This window comes from Anomaloglossus baeobatrachus, chromosome 5, assembly GCF_048569485.1.
Source record: "Anomaloglossus baeobatrachus isolate aAnoBae1 chromosome 5, aAnoBae1.hap1, whole genome shotgun sequence".
NCBI lineage: Eukaryota > Metazoa > Chordata > Amphibia > Anura > Aromobatidae > Anomaloglossus > Anomaloglossus baeobatrachus.
In genome coordinates this window covers 111,981,425-112,002,148 of record NC_134357.1, presented here as the reverse complement: position 1 = coordinate 112,002,148, position 20,724 = coordinate 111,981,425, and positions in this window count along the sequence as shown.

Below are 20,724 nucleotides of genomic sequence, written 5' to 3'. Positions count from 1 at the left end.
CACTTCTTCTTCTAATGTGACCCAGGGATTCCCAAAGGTTGGACACCTCTGATTTAAATGGTTTATCATTATAAAAAGTGTGATGTTAAGGGAGTGTTTAAATAGTGTGGTTGGCTGTGAAGCAGAAACTCTGGCCACCCACAATGGGACAATAGCCACAATATTGTTGAAAAAAAATTGTGCCACCATTGGCTCAACATGTGGCCATCCTCTAATAAATTACTCGAATAGTATTTAGGACTATGATTAGAGCTGATGCTAGAATAGGCACTGAGTTTGGACTTGTCCTTGGGTGTTCTGCTTGTTTTTTTGGGACTCTGCATATTAATAGCTAAATGTAACTGCCATGGCCCCCACCAATCTTGAGAACTGGGGATCTGAGGAGCCTCGGCTTAATGGAGAGTAGGGTGATCATGTGTAGTACTGTTTCATTCATTCCTTATGGAAGCACCAGATCACAGCATTCAGCTGATCATTGTCGTTTGATTACAAATGAATAAAGAGACCATGACCATCGATTTCAGCTCCATTCAGACGGGGCTCTCTGGTTCTCAAGATCAATGGGCAGGGATCTCTCCAGGTTTTCGTGTACTCTGGGTGACAGTTTCCCAGTGGGTCCCTTTAACACATACCACAATTCATGCATATATATATATATACTAGAAGGTGGCCCGATTCTACGCATCGGGTATTCTAGAATTTACGTATTGTGTAGTTAATGTATGATTTTTGTTATATATATATATATATATATATATAGATGTTGTTGTGTGTAGTTACCAAGTGTTTGTGTAGGGCGCTGTACATGTTCTGGGTGTTGTCTGGGTGTGGCGGGGGGTGAGAGCGGTGTTGTTTGTGTGTTGCGTTGTGTGTGTTGCGTTGTTTGTGGAGCGCTGTGTGTGTCTGTTGCGCAGTTTGTGTGGGTGTGGGGTGTGTGTGTGTGTTTTGGTGGGAGGTATGTTTTGGGCAATGTGTGTGTTGTGCGGCATGTGCGTATATTTGTGTGTGCCGCGCTGTTTGTGTGTTGGGTGTCTGTGTAGGGCGGTGTTTGTGGTTCCCAGTGTGTGTGTGGTGTTGTGCAGTGGGGGGAGGTGTGCACCCCCCATCCCCCATGCTGCGCACCCCCCATCGTGCTCCATCCCCCATGCTGCGCATTCCCAATCGTGCTCCATCCCCCATGCTGCGCACCCCCCATCGTGCTTCATCCCCTATGCTGCTCACCCCCCATCGTGCTCCATCCCCCATGCTGCGCACCCCCCATCGTGCTCCATACCCCATGCTGCGCACCCCCATTGTGCTCCATCCCCCATGCTGCGCACTCCCCATCGTGCTTCATCCCCCATGCTGCGCACCCCCCATCGTGCTCCATCCCCCATGCTGTGCACTCCCCATCGTGCAACATCCCCCATGCTGCGCACCCCCATCGTGCTCCATCCCCCATGCTGCGCACTCCCCATTGTGCTCCATCCCCCATGCTGCGCACTCCCCATCGTGCTCCATCCCCCATGCTGCGCACCACTATGATACACATCGGGTAACTAAGGGACCTTAGTTACCCGATGTGTATAATGGTTACCAGCGTTCACCGGCTCCGTCACGATCCCAGCATCGCAAGGGTATGTGTGGCGCTGCTGGGATCGTGACGGAGCTGGTGTACACTGGTAACTATGATACACATTTGGTAACTAAGGGACCTTAGTTACCTGATGTGTATAATGGTTACCAGCGTTCACCGGCTCCGCCACGATCCCAGCGGCGCAAGGTTATGTCTGGCGATGCATGCGGAGGGCCGGGGCGAGCGGCCAATCCATGCGGAGGGCGGGGCCAGGCCGAGGCGAGCGACCAATCCGTGGGGGGGGGCGAGGCCGCTGGAGAGCCGGTGTACACTGGTAACTATGATACACATCGGGTAACCAAGGGACCTTAGTTACCCGATGTGTATAATGGTTACCAGCGTTCACTGGCTCCGTCACGATCCCAGCAGCGCAATGTTATGTCTGGCGATGCGTGCGGAGGGCCGGGGCGAGCGGCTAATCCGTGCAGGGGGGCGGGGCCAGGCCGAGGCGAGCTACCAATCCGTGGGGGGGCGGGGCCAGGCCGAGGCAGCAGCCAATCAGACGCTTGTCACCGTAAGGACACAATTTTGGAGCAAGACAGACAGACAGACAGACAGAATAAGGCAATTATATATATAGATATATATATATATATATATATATATATATATATATATACAGTACAGACCAAAAGTTCGGACACACCTTCTCATTCAAAGAGTTTTCTTTATTTTCAGGACTCTGAAAATTGTAGATTCACATTGAAGGCATCAAAACTATGAATTAACACATGTGGAATGAAAAACTTAAAAAAGTGTGAAACAACTGAAAATATGTCTTATATTCTAGGTTCTTCAAAGTAGCCACCTTTTGCTTTGATTACTGCTTTGCACACTCTTGGCATTCTCTTGATGAGCTTCAAGAGGTAGTCACCGGAAATGGTTTTTACTTCACAGGTGTGCCCTGTCAGGTTTAATAAGTGGGATTTCTTGCCTTATAAATGGGCTTGGGACCATCAGTTGTTTTGTGCAGAAGTCTGGTGGATACACAGCTGATAGTCCTACTGAATAGACTGTTAGCTTCTTTTTTGTTGCCATAATACAAATTCTAAGTAAAGAAAAACGAGTGGCCATCATTACTTTAAGAAATGAAGGTCAGTCAGTCCGAAAAATCGGGAAAACTTTGAAAGTGTCCCCAAGTGCAGTGGCAAAAACCATCAAATGCTACACAGAAACTGGCTCACATGAGGACCACCCCAGGAAAGGAAGATAAGAGTCACCCCACTCTTGCGTAGGATAAGTTTATCCAAGTCACCAGCCTCAGAAATCGCAGGTTAACAGCAGCTCAGATTAGAGACCAGGTCAATGCCACATAGAGTTCTAGCAGCAGACACATCTCTAGAACAACTGTTAAGAGAAGACTTTGTGCAGCAGGCCTTCATGGTAAAATAGCTGCTAGCAAAAACTCACAGACTAATGGCAGAAGATGTAAACTGCCCAAGGCCAAAAAGACTAATGCACTACCAGGATGCAGCAAGACCTCCATTAAATGGAGACATCACAGGTGCAAAGGAAGATGGTAAAATTGCACACTTGTGGCTTGCATAGGTATCTGTTCATACCAGATACTGTGTACCTGCATGTCTGAACAGTGACCTATGCAAAATAGCTGCTAGGAAACCACTGCTAAGGACAGGCAACAAGCAGAAGAGACTTGTTTGGGCTAAAGAACACAAGGAATGGACATTAGACCAGTGGAAATCTGTGTTTTTGTCTGATGAGTCCAAATTTGAGATCTTTGGATCCAACCACGGTGTCTTTGTGCAACGCAGAAAAGGTGAACAGATGGAATCTGCATGCCTGCTTTGCTGGTGACACTGTTGGGGATTTATTCAAAATTGAAGGAATATTGAACCAGCATGGCTACCACAGCATCTTGCAGCGGTATGCTCTTCCATCCGGTTTGCGTTTAGTTGGACCATCATTTATTTTTCAACAGGACAATGACCCCAAACACACCTCCAGGCTGTGTAAGGGATATTTGACTAAGAACGAGAGTGATGGGGTGCTACGCCAGATGACCTGACCTCCACAGTCACCAAACCTGAACCCAATCAAGATGGTTTGGGGTGAGCTGGACCGCAGAGTGAAGACAAAAGGGCCAACAAGTGCTAAGCATCTCTGGGAACTCCTGCAAGACTGTTAGAAGACCATTTCCGGTGACTACCTCTTGAAGCTCATCAAGAGAATGCCAAGAGTGTGCAAAGCAATAATCAAAGCAAAAGGTGGCTACTTTGAAGAACCTAGAATATAAGACATAATTTCAGTTGTTTGACACTTATGTGTTAAGTATTTCATTCCACATGTGCTAATTCATAGTTTTGATGCCTTCAATGTGAATCTACAATTTACAGAGTCATGAAAATAAAGAAAACTCTTTAAGTGAGACGGTGTGTCCAAACTTGTGGTCTGTACTGTATATATATATATATATATATATATATATATATATATATATACAGTAACTAATACAATCCCTGTAAATATAATCCCCTTTGTACGTTGTCTATCCCCTTGTGCACGCTCTCTTCTCCCCTTATGCACTCTAACCCTTGTGCTCTCTTCTTCCCCTCTGCGATGTCTCTGTGCAGTTTCTTTCTCTCCTGTGCAATCTCTCACTCTGTGCTCTCTCTTCTCCCCTTGTGCGATGTCTCTTCTGTGTTCTCTCTCTCTCTCCCTTTTACGGTCTCTTCCCCTGTGCTCTCTCTTCTTCCCCTGTACAGTCTCTCCCCTGTACTCACTCTCTCCCCCTGTGCCATCTCTGCTTTCCCTGTGCGGTCTCTTCTTCCCATGTGCATTCTCTTCTCCTCCTGTGCAGTCACTTCTCCCCCTGTGCTTTGTCTTCTCCCCCTCTGCGGTCTCTTCTCCCCCTGTGCGGTCTCTTCTTCCCCTGTGCGGTCTCTTCTTCCCCTGTGCGGTCTCTCTTCTTCCTCTGTGCTGTCTCTTCTCCCCTAGTGCTCTCTCTTCTTCCACTTTTTGGTCACTTCTTCTCCTGTGCTCTCTCTTCTCATCCTATGCGGTCTCTCTTTTCTCCCACTTTTCAGTCTCTCCCTCGTGCTCTCTCTTCTCCCACTGTACTGTGTGATGAGCACAGCATCTTTACTGCTGAATGGTGTTCCAACGATGCAGGAGATCAGTTATGACCACAGGTGTCAGGTGACGTCATTGGTCTCTGCTCCCGTCTTATTACTACTCATAAGCCTTGATGCTGCGCTCATCACATGCAGAGAGACATGGCATGGGATAGGGGGTAGATAGTTACCCTGGCCCCATACATCATCAAGGGCTGGGGACACCATTGGGCAAGCAGCGCCTACGGTGTCCCCGACAGCAAGTGGGCCCCCCTGCTCGTCCAGGACCCCAGCACATGCCCGGGTGTGCTGGGTGGTGACGCCAACTCTGTTGGTGGGGGCCAAGACACTAGGACCCACAGTGATGAATGAGTTATTTCCTACTCTTTGGATAGGAGATAATTTTCAAACTTGAGAAAACCCCTTTACTTTCTAAGTAACAATTTATCATTCACAAGAGCATTTCCAATAGTAAAATAACTAAATCTGAAGAATATGCATAATTTAAAACATAAAAAAAAGATGTAAATGCACATGTCCACTGCAACCATTCATTAACAATTGCAATCAAACTTTTTCAACCCCTGCAGTGAACGTCTGCTGTTTGCAATAAACAAGTCATATAAGACCCATTAAATAACCCAACACAGCTAATATAAGATTTGATTTCCACAAATTCAACACAAAATGCCACTTTTAATGATTACTTCAGTCTCAAAATTATTTCTCAACTTCATGACAAGTGTCTTTACTACTTGGCAGAGCATATTTAGATTTATGACCTTCTGTAAACATGATGCATAGCCATACAGTGGTTTTTGGCAGCCTTTCTGAGAAAGCGTAGCCCATTCCTCATTAGCAATAGCCTCTATTTCATTAATACTTGGGTTTGCACTCTGCAATCACATTTTCAAATCTCATCAAAGATTTGTTTATTGGTTTCCACTGCAGATTCATAAGGAATTCTTCTGAAAGTAAGCCATAGTTGACATTGAGGTAAACGTGGGATCATTGTCCTGTTGGAAGGTCCAATGATGCACAAGCTTCAACTTCCTTACAGAAGGCATGATGTACGGTTTCCTTTTGCTTGAATGAATGAATCTTTCTCTCCACATGCTACAGATTTCCAGTGCCAGAGAAAGACAAGCAACCCGAAAGCATCACCAAGCCACCACCATGCTTCACTGTATGCAGGGTGTTCTTTTCAGTCTATGCTTCATTATTCCTCCTCCAGACATTCCTCTGATGTATACATGCAAAATGTACCAGTGTTATTTTATTGCTCCACAGAACAAAGTCCCAAGAACCCTGCCACCTACTCATATTTGAGCATATTGGAATGGACTTTTCTTGCATTTTTGCCTCTGTAACAATGTTTTTCTTGAATGTTGAATGTTGTTTATCATACTCCTTACTATGTAAACCACTAAATCTTCCTGCAGATCTTTTATAGTCATTTGAGGGGTTTTGAACATCTGCCTACTCACTCAGGAATCTGGTGGTAGCCGGTGATAGCTTTTTTTTATTCTGCGTCATCTGGTAGAGTAGATGGTTTTTCTTTAACTTTGAATTGGGAACTTTGCTTCCAATATTTGCTTTTAAGAATATTTAATACTTTTGCTATTTTATAGTATCCTTTTCCTTGTTTGTGCAATAAAAAGAGCTGGAACAGACAAAGGCGCAAATAGGGTCTTATCCTGGTGGTACCAGGACAAAAGAGAATCACTCATGTGGGGTAGTTGTGAGAATCACAACTACTTTAGGAGAAAGAAATCAATACCCCGGAGCCTGCTGAAGACCCAGAAGATGAATAGATATACGTAAAGTAGACGGAAAGGTTTAACCCGCACTGTCATGTGGAATTAGGAGATGACTTGGGAATATATTCGTGATTTTATTATTCAATGTGTTTCAGAGTATTGAGAACTTCTTCTTCAGGAATCAAAATCACTGATGTACATCAGTTAACCCTTTCCTTCTACTTTACATATACCTTGTTTGTGCAAGGCAGTGATTTTTTTCTATTAACTTTTGGGACCACTCTCTTGACATATTTCTATAATTCAATCAAACGTCAACAAAACCTTTAGCCAGTTCATGTAATTAATGTTTTTCCTCATGATTGGTAAGCATCTTGAGTAGCTGCATTGGGTGTTCTTGAGTGCCTTTCTGAGGGATTCTAATTAGAGGCGGAATAGTTCTGAAATTGCAGTAGTCATTAAAAGTGCCATTTTTAGGCCATTTCATTACAACTCGTGTTTCCCAGTTTCAGTGAAGGGGCATCGCAAGGTAAGAGGTAATATGCTCCAAATTCATTAAGAGGCTCATGCCAATTAATGAATTTGGCACATTTTGCACCTCCGTACATCTCATTAGAAATGCCAGGCATGTTTCTTTTCTAGATGTATACTTCATTGATACGGTTTGCTTTGTTTTTTGGAAATATGGCTGGCTTTCATAGGAAATGGTGATGTACATTTACTCTCAGACTTTATAAAATAAAGTATTATAAAAAAATAAAATAAAATATGCTAGTCAAGTCAGACACTGGAGTAATATTTTTGACTGAATATAGCCACTAAAGTGGTGTAACTTTCGATGAATTCGGCAGCTAGGTGCCACCACACCCTATTCACCCATGCACTACTACTTTGTCAGAGCTGGTCAATAAACAAAAGCACTAGGAGTACTGGTGCAAAAATAGAAATTTATTATAAGTATCAATAAATAACAACAAGTGAGACAAATGACATTTTTCAAGCAAGGTTGAGGGAATGGATACCTGGGTCCCATAGACCACACTGAAAGGACTGTGTAGGATCGATGTATTACAGCTTAAGCAAGCTAATTTACAGGAAATTATTGTAAATTGTAAATTAGATGGATTAAGCTGTAATACATCGATCCTACACAGAGTCCTTTCAGTGTGGTCTATGGGACCCAGGTATCCATTCCCTCAACCTTGCTTGAAAAATGTCCTTTGTCTTACTTGTTGTTATTTATTGATACTTATAATAAACTAGAAGGTGGCCCGATTCTACGCATCGGGTATTCTAGAATTTACGTATTGTGTAGTTCATGTATGATTTTTGTTATATATATATATATATAGATGTTGTTGTGTGTAGTTACCAAGTGTTTGTGTAGGGCGCTGTACATGTTCTGGGTGTTGTCTGGGTGTGACGGGGGGTGAGAGCGGTGTTGTATGTGTGTTGCGTTGTTTGTGGAGCGCTGTGTGTCTGTAGCGTTGTGTGTGTGTTGCGCGGTTTGTGTGTGTGGTGTGTTTTGGGGGGAGGTATGTTTTGTGCAATGTGTGTGTTGTGCAGTATGTGCGTATATTTGTGTGTGCAGCGTTGTCTGTGTGTGTTGGGTGTCTGTGTAGGGCAGTTTTTTGTGGTTCCCAGTGTGTGTGTGGTGTGTTGTGCAGTGCGCGCGCGTGTGTGTGTGTGTTGGGGGGAGGTGTGCACTTCCCATCGTGCTCCATCCCCCATGCAGCGCACTCCCCATCGTGCTCCATCCCCCATGCAGCGCACTCCCCATCGTGCTCCATCCCCTATGCTGCGCACCCCCCATCATGCTCCATCTCCCATGCTGCGCACTGCCAAACGTGCTCCATCCGCCATGCTGCGCACTCCCAAACGTGCTCCATCCGCCATGCTGCGCACTCCCAAACGTGCTCCATGCGCCATGCTGCGCACTCCCAAACGTGCTCCATCCCCCATGCTGCGCACCCCCCATCGTGCTCCATCCCCCATGCTGCACCAGCATCAGCATCTCTACCCGCAGCATCAGCCTCTCTGCCCGCAGCATCAGCCTCTCTCCTCCCAGCATCAGCCTCTCTCCTCCCAGCATCAGCCTCTCTACCCGCAACATCAGCCTCTCTACCCGCAGCATCAGCCTCTCTCATCCCAGCATCAGCCTCTCTCATCCCAGCATCAGCCTCTCTCCTCCCAGCTATGGGGAGATAAGGTATGCACACCAGTGACTATGTAAGGGGAATACATGAAATAGCAGAAACTGCTGTGTGAATACTGACTTGAAAAATCCAATAGCTATATGTAAGAGTGAAAATGTGAAAAATGGAATCTGCATTACTGCCATGAACATATGAATCAAGAGAAATTTAGCTACTGAATTGATCAATGCAATAGAGCCCCAACACTACGCCAAAGTATTTCTCTACGTTGGGGTCCCTAGCTTGTGTGTGTCCTCTCATGCTGCGCACCCCCATCATGCTCCATCCCCCATGCTGCACCAGCATCAGCCTCTCTACCCGCAGCATCAGCCTCTCTGCCCGCAGCATCAGCCTCTCTCCTCCCAGCATCAGCCTCTCTACCCGCAGCATCAGCCTCTCTGCCCGCAGCATCAGCCTCTCTCATCCCAGCATCAGCCTCTCTCATCCCAGCATCAGCCTCTCTCCCCCAGCATCAGCCTCTCTCCTCCCAGCATCAGCCTCTCTCCTCCCAGCATCAGCCTCTCTCCTCCCAGCATCAGCCTCTCTCATCCCAGCATCAGCCTCTCTGATCCCAGCATCAACCTCTCCGTCCCCAGCATCAGCCTCTCTGTCCCCAGCATCAGCCTCTCTCCTCCCAGCATCAGCCTCTCTGTCCCCAGCATCAGCCTCTCTCCTCCCAGCATCAGCCTCTCTCCTTCCAGCATCAGCCTCTCTCCTCCCAGCATCAGCCTCTCTGTCCACAGCATCAGCCTCTCTCATCCCAGCATCAGCCTCTCTCATCCCAGCATCAGCCTCTCTCCTCCCAGCATCAGCCTCTCTGTCCCCAGCATCAGCCTCTCTCCTCCCAGCATCAGCCTTTTCTGTCCCCAGCTGATGCCTTTTCGGTCCCCAGCATCAGCCTCTCTCCTCCCAGCCTACCCCAGCCTCAGCCTCCCCCAGCATCAGCCTCTCTTCTCTCAGCCTCCCCATCCCAGCCTTCCCCAGGATCAGCCTCTCTCCTCCCAGCCTCCTCCAGCACGCCGTGCTCCTCTGCCGACACTCACAGATCCGATCGCATACACTCACACACACCCGATCACATACACTCACACACACCCGATCGCATACACTCACACACACCCGATCGCATACACTCACACACACCCGATGGCATACACTCACACACACCCGATCGCATACACTCACACACACACACATTGACGATATTGCACATACGCGCTCATACTCACAACATCCGGAGATACCACATGCTTCTGGCCATGTGATCCTCTGGCAGGTCCTGGAAGCTCACAGCACAGTATCGCCGCCGAGAAGCAAGCGATATCCCAGGATGTTGTGAGTATGTGGATGCGATGTGATGTGTGTGTGAGAGTGTGTGTGTGTGTGTGTGCTGTTATGTGTGTGCGTGTGTGTATTTTTCGCCGCTGCAGGACCTTGATGCGCTGGTAACTATGCTACCATGGTTACCAGCGCATCTCGTCCCCCGCTCGCACGGGAGCCCACACCAGCATACGCTGGCCAGCCCCAGCAATGCGAGGGTATGTGTCGGCTGGTTTGGCGGCGTACGCTGATGTGGGCTCCCAGGGGTACAGTGCTCACCTGGTAGTCGTAGCTCCGTGTCGGTTCCGGGAATGCGGGGGGGGCGGGACCAGAGCTAGCGTGCATTGCGTGAGGGGGCGGGGCGTGGCCGAGTTGCCAATGCCTGCAGGGTGCCGGGGCGAGAGGCCAATCTGTGGGGGGCGGAGCCTGGGCGAGCGGCCGGCCAATCCGTGTGGGGGCGCAGCCTGGGCGAGGGCCAATCCGTGCGGGGGGGCGGGGCCATGGCGAGCCCAGAGGCCAATCAGCTTTGTGTCACCGTAAGGACACAATTTTGGAGCAAGACAGACAGACAGATAGACAGACAGAATAAGGCAATTATATATATAGATTTCTATTTTTGCACCAGTACTCCTAGTGCTTTTGTTTATTGATGTGCTCCTGGAGTGTGCTGTCTCTGGGCTACACTGGAGGGTTAAAATTATACCCGGTCCAGTGTTACCCATATGAGACTCCAAGCTATGACCATGAGGCTCTTTGTTTAATTTGTCAGGACTGGCATAAAAATACCAAAAATCACAACATTTTTGGCAAAAATGTTGTGACTTTTCAGAGTGCATTACACCAGAAAACTGGCTTAAATCACTTAGAATGAATTTAGACTAAACACTTGTTATATTGGTTGTGTTGAGCCTAAATTGTACCTAATTTTTTTATTCATGATAGCAGAAAGTTTTTAAGTTTTGCTAATAAACCTAATTTGCAATGGGGTTTGTCCAGGTTTGGGATGAAAGTCTCCAATAACTGTACATAACAGCAGACTTCTGAATCCTCACAACGCGCACACCGCACACTGTCAGGACTCTCTATTGTCGGAGGTGACATGGTGGTCAAGTGACAGCAGGTATGTGGGAAAAGAAAGGCAAAATTAAATGAGATGACATAGTGAACATAAAAACAGTAGGAACTTCCATCAATCAGTAGGAAGATGAATTCCTTGAAATGTGAAAAGACTGGGCAATCACATCTTCACAATGAGGGAACTAAGAATATTTCTTTCTTTGGAACTGGATGAACAGATGGAGCAGGCTTGTAGGATACATAAGAAATGAGGCTGAAAACATTCTAAAAAGAATGAATGTAAGAGAGAGGCAGAGACCAATGGATCCAACAAGTATCGATGACGTGAAAGGCAATGCAAAGTAGCGGAAGAGAAAGTAACTGTGAAAAAGAGGAAACAACAGGAAGATTCATCCACCATTCAAGATGACAATCCAAGTGACTATAGAGGTCTTACTAGCACACAAAGGAACATCACTGTCCCTCATACTGTGGATACATTTATCCATCCTGTCATCCTAAGAAAAGGAAGTTGTGGTAAAGTCATACTGGCGACTGCTGTCATATGTAAAGAAAGTGTGGCTCTTAAAAGTGTGAAAAAGATAAGCTCAATATCCTGCAGAGAATCCCTAGTAGAACAAGCAAACAGCGAAAGGGAAGGGAAACCCTGTGTCTAGGGAAGGGTGAGATGGTGACCCCTGACCAAACCTACCGCTGGTCCCTGGGGTCCCTCACCACCCTAGATAGGTGCAATACCTATTCGCCGAGCTGGATACCTGACCCTAGGTATCCCTAGTGCTGGACCCTAAATAGGGAATGGGTGAGATGTGCTCTTCGTCAACCCCACTAAAGACTAAAGAAGACACGGTCTGGTGGCCTACAATTTTCACACACCCCTAGACTTGACAACAAATCAGGTGGAGGTGTTGGTCTGTTGCTTTCCCCAAACTGCACTTTTCAGGTCATCCCTCCTGTTCCCTCACTTATCTTCCCTTCTTTTGAGGTCCACACTGTCAGGCTTTACAGACCCTTCTCCCTGCAAGTAGCAGTTGTGTATCGCCCTCTAGGCCCAACCAGTCAGTTCTTGGATCATTTCGCCACCTGGCTTCCACATTTCCTAGCCTGTGACCTCCCCACTCTTCTCATGGGGGACTTTAATATCCCTATTGATAATCCCCTCTCCCCAGCTGCCACTCATCTTTTATCTCTAACCTCCTCTCTTGGCCTTTCACAACTAACTAACTCTCCTACACATGAAGGTGGGAATATGCTGGACCTGGTCTTCTCCCGTCTCTGCTCAGTGCATGATTTCACTAACTTCCCTCTCCCACTCTCTGACCACAACCTTCTTTCGTTCTTGGTGAAGAGCTGTCAACCCACTCAGGACACCCCCATTTACCTCCCATATAGGAATATACATGCCATTAACAACCAGGAATTTCTGAAGAAGTTGCAGTCATCACTGGCCCCAATATCCTCCCTCTCATGTCTTGACTCTGCTGTAAAACATTATAATGACACCCTACAGAGCGTCCTAGATGAAGCTGCACCTGCTACACACAGAGCAACTTGGCGCAGACGGCAGCAGCCTTGGCACACGTTGCAAACACGCTTTCTCCAGCGGTGTTCCAGGTGCGCTGAACGTCTGTGGAGAAAATCCAATCTAGCCGTAGATTTCATCCATTATAAGTTTATGCTCAAAACATACAATGCTGCCCTTCACCTCTCCAAACAAGCATACTTTAACACCCTCATCACCCCTCTAGCCAACAATCCTAAACAACTCTTTGATACTTTCCATTCCCTCCTAGGATCAAGAGTTCTGGCCCCAACCACCAACCTCAGTGCAGATCACCTGGCCAATTATTTTAAAGAAAAAATTGACCATATACGCCAGGCAATTTCCTCCCAGCCTCATAACACCACACATTGTCTGCCCTCCTACACTTCATCTAGCTCACTTTCACTCTTTGATCCAGTCACAGAAGAAGAAGTCACCAGGCTCCTCGCATCTTCTCGCCCTACTACCTGAACCAGTGACCCTATTCCCTCACATCTCCTTAAATCTGTCACCCCAGCTGTCACCACTCGCCTAACTAAAATGTTCAATCTCTCTCTCACCTCTGGTGTCTTTTCCTCCTCCTTCAAACATGCCAGCATACACCCATTACCTAAAAAACCATCCCTGGACCAAAATTGTGCCGCTAACTACAGACCTGTCCCTAATCTCCCATTCATCTCAAAACTCCTGGAACGCCTGGTTCACTCCCGTCTAATTCGCTATCTGTCAGATAACTCTCTCCTTGACCCTCTACAATCTAGTTTCCGCTCCTTACATTCTACTGAAACTGCTCTTACTAAAGTCTCTAATGATCTACTAACAGCTAAATCTAATGGTCACTACTCCCTGCTGATCCTCCTGGATCTCTCTGCTGCATTCGATACTGTGGATCACCAGCTCCTACTCACTATGCTCCACTCTATCGGGCTCAAGGACACCGTTCTTTCCTGGTTCTCCTCTTACCTCTGTGACCGCTCATTCACTGTATCCTTTGCCGGCTCCTCTTCCTCTCCTCTTCCCCTTATGGTCGGGGTTCCTCAGGGTTCAGTCCTAGGCCCCCTCCTGTTCTCTCTATACACAGCCCCTATTGGACAAACAATCAGCAGATTTGGTTTCCAGTACCATCTCTATGCTGATGACACCCAACTGTACACATCTTCTCCTGACATCACCCCCGCACTATTACAAAATACTACCGATTGTCTGTCCGCTGTCTCCAACATCATGTCCTCCCTCTATCTAAAACTGAACCTGTCAAAAACTGAACTTCTCCTGTTTCCTCCCTCTCCTAACCTTCCGAATCCCAATATTACCATTTCTGTGTGTGGCTCTACCATTACGCCCCAGCAGCATGCCCGCTGTCTTGGGGTTATATTTGACTCCGATCTTTCCTTCACTCCCCACATTCGTTGACTTGCTCGTTCTTGTCACTTCCACCTCAAAAACATCTCAAGAATTCAACCTTTTCTTACCGTTGACTCTGCAAAAACTCTTACTGTCGCTCTCATTCATTCTCGCCTGGATTATTGTAACTCTTTACTAATTGGTCTCCCTGTTACTAAACTCTCCCCTCTCCAATCCATTTTGAATTCCGAAGCCAGGATAATTTCCCTCTGCAACCGCTTCACTGATGCCTCTGCTCTTTGACAGTCATTGCACTCGTTGCCTATCGGTTAATCCGTTACAGAATCCATTATAAACTTATCACTCTCACTTACAAAGCTCTCCACAGTTCTGCACCACCCTACATCTCCTCCCTCATCTCTGTCTATCACCCCACCCGTGCCCTCCGCTCTGCTAATGACTTAAGACTGACATCCTCAACAATTCGAACCTCCCACTCCTGTCTTCAAGATTTCTCACGGGCTGCGCCTATGCTCTGGAACACACTACCAAGAGAAATCCGATTAATTCCCAACATCCACGCCTTTAAGCGGGCCCTAAAAACGCATTTCTTTAGACTAGCCTATCACCTCACTGCCCTGAGCTAATCTAGTCCCTTTCTGCCCTTCAAAAAATTTACTTCCAGTTCTCGTCCCCTGTACCTGTATAAATTCTCACCGACGGGTTCATGCAGCTGCTTTTGAATACCCTATTAAATCGATGGCTGGACCATATATGACAAGCTTTTCTCCCCCCCATTCACATTTTGTGTCTCCCCTATTTCCTCATAGACTGTAAGCTTACGAGCAGGGCCCTCACTCGTCCTGGTATCTTAATTTTGTTATTTTGTATTGTCTCATATTGTCTGTACATGTCCCCTCTTAATTATAAAGCGCTGCGGAATATGTTGGCGCTATAGAAATAAAGCTTATTATTATTATTATAAGACACAAGGAGGACACACTGGGGAAATTCATGAACTACTTATCCGTAGATGACTCAGGTATAAGTTCAGCATCATTTCAGCAACGATACCACAGATGAACAAACAACAACAATAGAACGAAAAGTATAAGGCCTAAAATATTCAATTTTATTAACAAAGATTAACATAAAAACAATTGGTAACAAAGGCTATGGTAATACAGGTATGGGGACCAGACGAAAGAGCATAAATAGTACACAATAAATGATAATTTACAATGTACAGAAAATATTTTTTATTTTAATAAAGAAAGGAAACATTCCTTTAGGAAAGTGCCAAGTGCATACAATACATGTAAGAGATGGATATTATACCTATTATGTACAGCCTATAAAAATTATTACACAAAAAGTGACTATGTGCCAAAATTCATAAATAATAGAATTTTGAGGTTAACCGATTGCACACTATGAGGTTTTGAAATTAACCTATTATTCACAATAAACTATCAGTATAATCCATACAGTGGGGATATAGTGCAAAAATGTCCTATTGTAACCTGTAACTAGGAAGTACTTAGTGCAAATATTGCACAAACCCAGCTCAAAAGTGCATGGAAGGAATAATAGTATATGCTCAGTAACCTAAAGGTAAAGTGCATAAGTAAGCATAGGTAGTTAAAGTATAAGGGCAACATAGGTTCAATAATCCCACAGTTTAAAGTGCATAGATGGATAGTATGGGCACCATAGGTTAAAGTGTATAGGCAATTAAGAGACACATGAAAAGGCTGTTATTTAATGAACTTACTACAAAGTAATGCTGACCCGTCCAGTCCCGCCGCCCCAACTCATGTTTCATATCCTACTCCATCCTGATGAAGTAGGATATGAAACAAGCATTGGGGTGGTGGGGCTGCTCATTATTACTCATCCAAATTCTAAACATATTTTAGCTTCAATTTCTTTACCGGTCGTAAGATTTTCATGAAATATCTTTCTAAATATCCTTCTAAAGTTTCAATTACACTGCAGATAATCACGAAAGTGCCTTATTAAAAATTCTTCTTTCATGATTATCTTGCCATGATAATGCCTGCAGAGCACAAAAAAATCATTGTTCATGATCATGATGTGTAAACAGGACTCACACTGCCGAGCACCACCACCACCAATCAAATTCTGTAATCTCAGAACAAGGATTGGAACAGTTTTCTTTTGTCTGTTTTGTATTTAGTGTGTACTGGACAAAAAACGGAGATGAGTGAATGGATTTGACGTGAATTGAATTAATGTTGAATTTTATAAAATTTGCAAGCCCCAGCAAATTCATTTTCTGATTCAAATTGCATGAATTGCCAAAAAATGCCCACCACCATTTTATACATTGCAGAAGATTACAACAGTAACAGAATGTCACAGTCATCTCTCTGTCTTTGGAGACTCGTGACAGCATCAGGACTAGAGTCACTCATTACCATCTCTGGCTCTATACTTAAAGATAGTTTCATTTCTTTTGGGACCTTAATAGGTAATGTCAGTTTTGTTGCCAGCAGCTCCTAGCAGAGCATTTCATCTGCAGCTGCTTTGTAGCCACACCCTTTTTGGTTTAAGTAGTGGTGTTTCCCAGCAACTTTTGCTGAAGCTACAAATCCATGGTATTCTGGCCATCTTGGTGGAAGATCCTGTCTAGGAGTGTTCCAGAGGTTGGACGTTATCTTTTTCTGATGCTGTTTTCTCCTGTTTGTCTTACCTTACATTTTGTCATATTAGTGCAGTGTTGGGTCTAGAGAACTTCACCTGCAAGATCACTAGTCATGGAATCTACAGGGTTTCTCATCATCACAGGTTCCTGCTCGGCGACAGAAGAGGAGACTGTATAGGACCTGGCTAGGAGAGCAGGGACAGCTGCAGGTGACTTTAGGAGATGTCCTATCTACCCCTCTCACCAGTGCCAGGGCCCACCGTTATAGTGTCCCATGTGTTCCCCCTTAGTCAAGGTATTGCTTGTTGTATTTTGTTCTGAACGCACGTGCCATACTTGTTATTCTTTGCAAGCGTGATATTCTTGTACAATGCTTTTTATGAACAGGGAGTAATTGTTTTTAGTTTGTTATTTTATTTTAATGCAAAGGACAATTCCCCAAAATCTAAATGTTTAACTGCCACTGTCTACCTCACAAAGTGTGTGTGTCACAAACATTTTTCTTGGGCTTATCTGTTTTAGTAGTCAAATTTTACATCTCTACATGCCACACCGATACGATGCATTGTTATCATGCTGCTTTTTTGGACATGTACCTATCTAGTATTTATTTAATCATTTTTTGGAAAGAGGTTAAATTCTGTAAAATAAATTGGGAAAAAAAGGAAAAGCATTTAATTGTCCATGGCTGTTTTTGCACTCCTGTTTCTCTAATCCAATTTCACAACCATACGCACATCCCCTATACTATAGCCTGATGCCACCACATTTTGTTTTCTGTAAGTACACCATTCTGTGGAACCATATAGAAAAAAGTCCAGCGGCACACCGAATCTCCGGTAAAAAACTTTTCTCTTTTTATTGAATTAAGCGGTGCATATTAAAAAGCAGTGAAGGAACCGGGTGTTATTTGTCAATACCATCTACCAATAAAAACCGTGTCCACCTTGTAGAGTAAGCCTAAAAATGACGAAGACTGAAAAAATTGCATAAAACGGTGCAAAAACTATAGTAAATATTGCGCAGTAATAAAACATTTCTCAAACTTTTTTTCAATAAATTAACTAGCAAAATTGATTGATGAATTTGGGCCATAGTGTTCTACAGTTTTGAGTTTATCTCCCAATAAATGAGTTGCCTCCAGTATCCAATAGATGGAAAAGTGCTATGGAATTAAGGAGCAAATAACCAGTGATCTGGAAAAATTAAATACATGGATATAAATAACATGACTGGTAAGATTGATGAATCCAGACAGCAGAGATAAGAGGCTAAGCTAGAGGGGCTTAGAGACAGCTGCTCATTAAACCCCTAGTGTTTGAAGCACATTCCTCTGAAAAAGCCCCCTGTCCTGAAGGTCTCATAGTCTCTATATCTATAAAATTAATACATTGGGAATTACTACTATGCACTGTGTTGTCTTCCCAAGGGATACGTCTTCCTTTTTCAGTTTCACCTCCACCTTCCAATACTACACACCTTATTTCAATACCACATTAATAGGTGGCGTTGTTAATCACACCCTTTAACTCTTCAATCCAATGTGCCTTAATGAAATCTTAAATTTGAAATGTCTGCCTCTTTCCAGAACTAATAAAGGAGTCATTGGTATGAAGAAAGGAGGACGCAATCCAGCCACTACACCAAAAACGACTGTTCGGTCCCTATAATTTTGCTTAGCTGAATACTTAGCTCTGCACCAATCCTTCTGACGTCTGCCTTTTCTTTAAGTGATTTGACACCATTCTTGGTGATGTATCAATTTAAAGAATTACTCAGAATTTGTAAATAAAATAAAAAACAAGATCTGATAAACTACGTAGCTTATAAAAGAGCTAATTGGTTAAAACGAATAAATACAGTATGCTGACTGATCCCAGTCTTCTTCCAGTGCTGTCCGGATCTCCTGACAGTCTCTGAGCTCCCTTTTCTAGCCATACAGCCACACAACTTACCTCTGCTTCAGTTTCAGGCCAGTGAATACCTTAAGTCACATGCATGTTGCATAAGGCTACGTTCCTATGATCAGTGTTTATTGAGTTTTTGATGCTGCAGAATTTCTGTACCTTACTTTACTTGCATTTTTTCATTGCATTTTTAGGTGCATTTATGAGGCTGTGATTTTTGTCTCTGTGTGGTTTGTCATGCTTTTGTGACGCCCTGGCCTATCAGGTCGTCACAGGGTATTGTGCAATCTGCCCTTATGTGCAATATCCACCTCCTCCTTTGTTACGGGTCCCTAACCAAATGGTGTTGCCAAAGACCAGCTAATCAAAATCCTAGGAACACTCTGCATCACACCCACCAGACACACCAGTGGACGACCTGAATGGAATAGGGTCGACCACTTGGGAGGTTGGTTAAGGGGAGGTCAGGAGTGTCAGGAGTCAGTCAGTGAGAGACAGAGTCTGAGAAAGGGAGAGTGTAGTGTTGGAGGTGAAAGTGAGAGGAGGTCAGGAGCTGGCCTCCGTGAAGTACTAGGTAGCAGACGTTGGTCTGGACCTGGTAGGAGCTGGACCCCCGGTCGCAGGGGATCATTACAAGGGGCACGGCATTGTCGTGGAGGACATCCGGTGGCCTTGTACCATCACCGGGCTGGGACCAGGGCACGACGGGGTACGTGGACCCTAGGCCAGGGAGTAGCTTCAGGCAACCTGACAATTTACCCGACGAGAACGGAGCCTTCAAGATCCGCTCTCTACCCGCTCCAAAATCGGGATACTAGCGAAACGAGAGGGATAGGACTTTCCACAAATACGATCCAAGAAATCCCAAGTGTGAACCCTGAGAGCAAGCTCCCTCAGTTAGCCATACTGGGGAGCGGGACCCGACTAGTTTCAAGCTACAGGGACCAACCAGAGAGAAACAAGGTGCCAAGGGAAAAGTCACAGAACAACAGGCAACACCAACGGGACCCAGGCGTGCTCCCCCTCAGCGGCAGCGGTGTCCAGAACTTTGGTCTACTACAGTTGTCGCTGTCAGCGTTATTGGACTGGGTGAGTATGCGAGTGACCCTTACCTCCCCAACTGCATCTCCCTGTCATCGGCAACGAGCCCCGGGGCATTCCCCTACCCTTGGAGGGGTTAAACACCTGGCTGCCCACTCCATCGCCCCCGGGTACTCCCAGCCACAGCGGTGGTACTCCACCTTACCACACACCATGGGTGGCGTCACAAACTATTCGATACAATACCCCCCTGTAAATACCGCCCTTTTCTATTCTAGTGGCCGCGAGACCCCCAGGTCCGGACGCCCCTCGAGCCACCGCGGATCCGGATCCGAGCAGCTCGGCTGCTGACACGGGGGTGGTACACTTTAAATAAAGCTGCTTTGTTTGATAACCCTCACCTGGTGAGGTGGGGTTTTTCAACACCCCTAGGAAATTTTGTTCAGCTGGCATTCATTGGAAAATGCTGGTATGAATCATTAATGTATTACATTTTCAGATACTTGTTGGTGTCAAAAATTTGTTATACTCATGTGTAATCAATCGCCAATAAGAAACGGATTAAAACAAACGTGATCTTTGCATTTTCTGTAAAAATTAGAGATTTCTAAACACTGGGGTATAGGAAGCCCCACATCACCAGTTGCGTGACAAAAATCCCACCTCACCAGTTGAGGGTTAAACTTCCTGGTATTGACATTCTTAGGTGTGGATTACATGCGTTTCCACAGGGGAAAAGCACTTAAAACCCACGTGCATTTTTTATCTGTGGATTTTCTGCATCTAATGCATGTAATGCAGGGCGAGCAAAGGGTAAGTAGATACACTGGACCTAAGACATCTATTATTGACCTGGAGGAGCGTACCTGAATGGCTACCGAATCCTCGCTAAAGCCACTGGAGGTGGAGATAGGCTAAAGGGTGCTTTACACGCTGCGACATCGCTAGCGATTGCTAGCGATGTCGCGAGCGATAGCACCCGCCCCCGTCGTTCGTGCAACATGTGGTGATCGCTGCCGTAGTGAACAATATCACTACGGCAGCGTCACACGCACATACCTGTTCAGCGACATCACTGTTGCTGCCGAACAATCCCTCCTTCAAGGGGGAGGTGCGTTCGGCATCACAGCGACGTCACAGCGGCATCACAAAATGGCTGCCTAATAGAAGAGTAGGGGATGAGATA